Raw genomic sequence first — 6,037 nt, forward strand, 5'->3', positions numbered from 1 at the left:
GCTCAGGCAAATCCTACGGTAGTTGTTGGTCCTGGAGAGATCTCCCGTCTTCGGTACCGGGACAATGTTCAGGATAGACCACTGCTCCGGCAACTCCCCTTTCTCTTATGCATGGTTGATGAACACCAAGATAATTTCATCCAGAGGGACATACTTCAACACTTCTGGTACCACCCCATCCTCACCAATTTTCTTGCTGCACTTTATGAATGCTTTAGCCTTCTTGTACTCATTCATGATAAAGGGGCCATTGTGTATGGGGAGGTCACAGAATATGGGAGCTATTGGTATGTTATCCAGCAAAAGTTGGAGGGTTACCTAGCAAGTTTTTGAAATGCGAGTACCAGGTACCAACTCTCTTCTCCGCACTTTCACCTTGAATCTTTGCAGACTGGGACGACTTTTGACCACAGATATCATTGATGAGCTGCCAGCTCAATCCATACCTCTGGTTTTCGTGTGCTTCTTCCACCTCAACTATTTTTTGAGTCGGTTTCTCCTGCACCAAAATTGCATACATCCTATACAGCTCCTACTTTCTCCTTGTGGACTCCTCTCTACTCCAGCCATCTTCACCCTTGTCAACAATTTGTTTCATATGCAGCCTTCATCTCCTTCCGGGCCATAGTGACCTGAGGATGTAAACTCTGTTCCTTCCTCCGTACCTTCAGGATTTGTGTGAGGCAGGCCTCGGCTGCCTGTTCGTTTGCTTTGACAAAACCCTGGTAACATTCTGAAGCCCCCTCATCTTTCCCCTACAGCATGTGGAATCTATTTCATATCTCCACCGCATAACGCTCCTGCAGTTGACAGTCAGCCGCCAGTTCACCCCATACGTGCTTCACCTTCTTCACCACATCTCGCCTCGTCGAGCAGAGATTTAGTCTTAATGTCATGGCCACCACCCTGTGATCCGACCCCAGAGAGGAAAAAGTCCCATATGCTTCACTGTTGATGATGCTTTTACGCCACTTCTTACGCATCAGGATGTAATCAATCTGATGCGTGGTCTTCTTTGGTGACATCCAGGCCCATAATTTCCCTCTTCTCTTCTGAAACAGCATGTTAGTGGCCAATATCTGATAGTCCTCCATTAAATCCAGCAACCGCCTCCCATTATCATTTGTCTGCTCATTGTGGGTGAAGAGAATCATCATCCGGGCTGTTGTGAAATTTTCAGCTTGATGTTGTCTTCTGAGGTTTCGTTGTGATCGTTGTCTAATTTAACTTGCGGGGTTTTAACGTTTAGCCGACTCAGTTTTAAAATCCTGTTTCTCAAATCACAGACACCGATAAAATCAATGTCCACAAAAGTACTTTTCTCAGAGAACAATTTTATTCTAATTTTATCCACCAGTTTATTCTCACCCTCACACACCCCCATTTGTTGTGGAACTTTAATTGGGTTCTATTTTATTTGTCTTACTTTTGGTTAACCGTTTAACCGACTCAAATCAAAGACACCGATTAATTCATTTTTCCACAACGTGAAAGTACATCACATCAGAGTTTTATTATAACTTGGTACTTGGTCAGTACCAAGGAGCACAAGCCACTGAGATGCTATACATCACACGTACTTGCACTAAAACAACATTACATTTCCAGGCATTTATATACTTTCATGGGAGAGTGGAGGGGCTGTTAACTCTAACTGCAATACATGTCTTCTAGGTGAGAAGCACATGAGGTAATTATGGCAAAAGTTTGCTGTTATCAGCCCAGGTCACATTGTTCCACAGCAAGACATTCTTTTTTTTTCAACATTAAGGGAAAAAGACTCTTGGCTAAAGGGAAGCATAACTGACATCCAATTCGATTAATAGCAAAGAAATTAAATTTATAAAACACCAGCACAATTACAATTTAGAGTACATTAATATAATTATTTCTTCCACAGGGCCAAAGCATACATTAAGGTCACCGAGTATAGCCAGGAAGTGATGTCGAGGGACAGCTTCAATCGTCTGCTGGAGGTTATTGTAAAAGTCAGTTTTGTCGGTGCTGTCTGCATATTCACATGGTGCATATACGACAATTACTGTAAATGCAGGGTTTCCCTGAAAGGAAGCCTTAACCACCTGGTCTGAAATGCGATCCACTCCAATTATGGCCTTTTGAGCTACCTTGCCAATAACGATCCCCACCCCTCCTGTTGTTGCTTGCACTGTATTCCTCCATGCTGATGTCGTGTACAGTTCATACCCAAGACCAGCGCTGTAGCGGTTCACATCATCTCTCCGTTCCATTTTATGCACCTGCCTGTGTTTCTGAAACCCACATATCTCCACACACTGCTTCTTCATATTCCAAGCCAGTTCCTCAGTCTTCAACCGAGAGTCCTCATCTGTGATCTTCGGGTCTGGATGTTAAAAGTGGCTATCTTGAGGGACTGTTTACACTTCAATATTGCTACGGGCTTCTTGCATCTGTCAGCCGTACCCCTCCCATGAGGGTTTAAGGGTACACCATCATGTCCGACTGGCGAACGTGCACGAATCCCCGCAGTATCCGAGCTCCTGCGGACTCCCGCCACTGGAAGTATAGAGTTTGGTAGGTCGTTTGAATTAATGGTTCCATTCAAAGCTAAATAAGAGTGAGGGTCGCTACTCCTCTCGCCGAAACCAGGAGCCGAAGCCACCTGCTCCTAGGACTGAAACAGGGTTTCCCCCTTCACAGCCCTTATGGATGCAAGCCTGGGTATCTTCCCCGGAGGGAGCTTGGCCGGTCAGACAAAAAAAAAGTATAACCTTCCCTTTATAGTTCACAGATAGTTTCAACTTCTCTGAAACTTTACCAAAACATTCAGCACCGTGTCTGTACCAAATTTTGTTAATGGCATTAAAAAAAAGACAAGGTCTAAAAACAGGAGGGTTCCCCCCCCCCCCAAATGTTTTTTTTTCCTCCGAAACTATACACGCGATTTCGATGAAACTTGATCACAACTTTCATCACCCGTGATGTATTAAAGATTGTTCACATCATTAAAAAAAAAAAAAAATCAAAGTCTATGGGGGAGGGGGAGTTTCCCCCCCAAATATGCATTTGCTTTCTTCTCAAAAACGACACCCACAATTCCGATGAAACTTCACCACCGCCTCGTGATGTACCAAAGTTTGTTCATGACATTAAAAAAAAAATCTGTCGGTATTTCATTTCTTCTCCATTACACATTTTGTGGGTCATCCATGCCTACCAGTGGTTCCCTGGTTAGTTCACCTGGAACGTAGTTGCGGGGAGCTTGTGCAATGGCACATCGTACGTCAATCTGTCTGTCGGTCCGTCTGTCTGTCCACAAATACTTTCAACTTCCTCTCTGAAATTAATATTCGATTTTGATGAAACTTTACCATAACATTCATCACCGTGTTCATACCAAAGTTTGTTCAGGACATGAAAAAAAATCCGGCCAGAATGGGGTCCACGAGGATTGCCCCCCAAAATAGTTATTTGCTTTCTTCTCAGAAACTACAAATGCAACTCTGATGAAACTTGACCACTACCTTCATCAACCATGATATACCAAAGTTTGTTCATGGCAACAAAAAAATTGTGGTCTGTCAGGGTTTATTGGGGTGTTGCCCCCCCCCCCGAAGAGGTATTTGCTTTCTTCTAAGAAACTACACACACAGTTTTGATGGAACTTTACCACAACCTTTATCACCTGTGATGTACCAAAGTTTGTTCACTGCATTAAAAAAAAAAAAATTCTCAAAGGTATTTACTTTTTTTTTCTCCGTTACATATTGTTATCGATTTCAGAATCGGATCTGACAAATTCATACACACATTTAGGTCCTCGGACAGTTATTTCCATTAATGCATGTCCAGGATAGACCCATCCCCATGTCTGGTGGGATTCTAACTTTGATGCGTTGAGAAGGGTAAAAAATAGATTCCCTTTTCTTACGGGATGGCCTTTCTCTCTTTACGACAGACACATTCATGCACATGAGATAGCCATGAGCCCAACGGAGGCTCGTCTACCCCCTTTCCATCAGGACACATTGGTTTGGAGGTGCACGATTTATTTACACTTTGGACTTACAGGACTTTTGATTAAGCACACAGCGGGCTTTTCCTGAGCAGTTTTTCTGATGGTCAAATACGGCTGTGGATCATTTACCTCACCCACCTCTTTCACCGACGTCGACGTCCACCTTTGTCCATCGACGTTTGACACCCTGTTTGGCAGCTCTATGGATGCTGGGTGGCTTTTGTTCGTGTCGGGCTGAACAACGAAGGATTGATCGTGAGATTGACGGTTGGAAGTGACGTGCAGCCATGCGCCAATAGACAAGGTGGATTTGGCTGAAGTCTGCTTGAGGCTCCACCCACACTGGTCGCCTATAAAAAGGACGGGAGGACCGATTTCCTGTTAGTTTAGTGACCGCTGGGTGACGGTTATTTTCAGCTCCTGTCAGTTGTTCCAGTCAGGCGGTTGGTGAGTTGGTGACAGCCTTACAGCTCTGACCACTGGTGACTGTTTGTGACAGTTGGTGACAGCTGGTTACAGCTCCTCACAGTGCCTCACAGCTCCTTACAGCTGTCCGTTGGTTGCGGCTCCTGGTGGCTCCTGAGGTGGGTGATGGTTGGACTGTTCCTGCTGGTTCAGCTTGAACCTCATTCTTGGCGTCCCTGGTTCCTGGAGGTGACGACGTGACGTCTATTGGTGTTCGAGCCTGTTTGCGGGTGGGTGCACAGCGAGGCAGGGCGCTGGCAGCCGACTAAGGCACGCTCACACATTTTATTGGACACACGACGATTTCTACCTTGGTAAGCCGAGACCGGATTTCTTCACCCCGCCCCCTCCCGCCCCCCCCCCGAATGATCTGCTGGGTACCCTTGTCTCATGTTTAGTCGTTAAGTAAAGCATAGTGATAAGCATCTGCTTTTGTCTATTTTTCTATCAATGCCTGTTTAATTATTTTTGTTTGAAATTATTTTGATTGATTTGAATTCACCTCTTTTCACCACAAGGAAATAAAATGTTGTGCTGTTTATTTATTTTTTCTTCTCAATAAATTCCTTGTTGACGTTTCAACCTGTCCGTGCTTGTCCTTTCCTTCCAATGATCCAGCCTTGTCTGAACTGAGATAGACTGGGAGGTCATTCCCAAACTAATTAACCTGTCAGTCGGCATGCACCAGCGGTAAATGCTCGGCCGTCCAAATTAAGATCTAATCAAGATAACATTGGTGCATTGCCGAGGGCACGCTCCCCGTTCAGGAAGCCATGTGACCTCGAGTTAAACGGCGTAATTAGACGGTGGACACTGGAACTCGTGGTTGACTGGGTGGCGTTCGTGGTTCTAAAACAACCCACTGTACCACAACGTTAATTGTGAGCGGTGGCCCCAGATCTGGCTCTTCCGAGGAGAAACAGGGATTAACCCCCTCCATAATACACTCGGTACCTGTCTCCTTAACAATATTTTGTGGGCAATCCATGCCTACCAGTGGTTCCCTGGTTATCTTGTCCAGCTGCGACCAGTTGAGTGCCCAGGGTTATTGCCTCTATGTTTTAAAATTCCTTCTGTGTTTCTTTATTTATTTACCACTGGCAAAGGTGTCTGCCATGCTGGGTCTCTGACCCTTTCCCTCCCTCCTCCTACCCCACCTCCCTTCCTTTCTTTTGACCCCACCACCTCCTTCCAGACTCCCTCCCCTCCAACTCCTCCTCCCACCCCCACCCTTTCCCTCCCTCTTCCCACCACACCCCTTCACTCTGGACTCCCACACCACTCATTCCCTTCCCTTCTCCCACCTCTTCCCCTGCCTCTCGCACTCCTCCCTTCAGACTCCTCCTCCACCCACACCCGACTTGCACATCTCCCTGCTTCACTCCCTTCCCCAAAGGTACAACATGTTGCCTGAGATCGAGCATACTGTTACGGCCACGGGTTTCGGGTCAACTATGAGGAGGTATCCCCGGTTCCTCTCATACTTACCGTGTCTGAGGCCGCCCGAGGTGACGTCACACCGCCGGTTGTTGAGTTGTGATTTCCCAGCTCGATTGTTTCCTCATTGGAAGAATC

Source organism: Eptatretus burgeri, chromosome 2 (assembly GCF_056783735.1).
Source record: "Eptatretus burgeri isolate ZD-2024b chromosome 2, Ebu_testis_v1, whole genome shotgun sequence".
In the NCBI taxonomy this organism is placed as follows: Eukaryota; Metazoa; Chordata; class Myxini; order Myxiniformes; family Myxinidae; genus Eptatretus; species Eptatretus burgeri.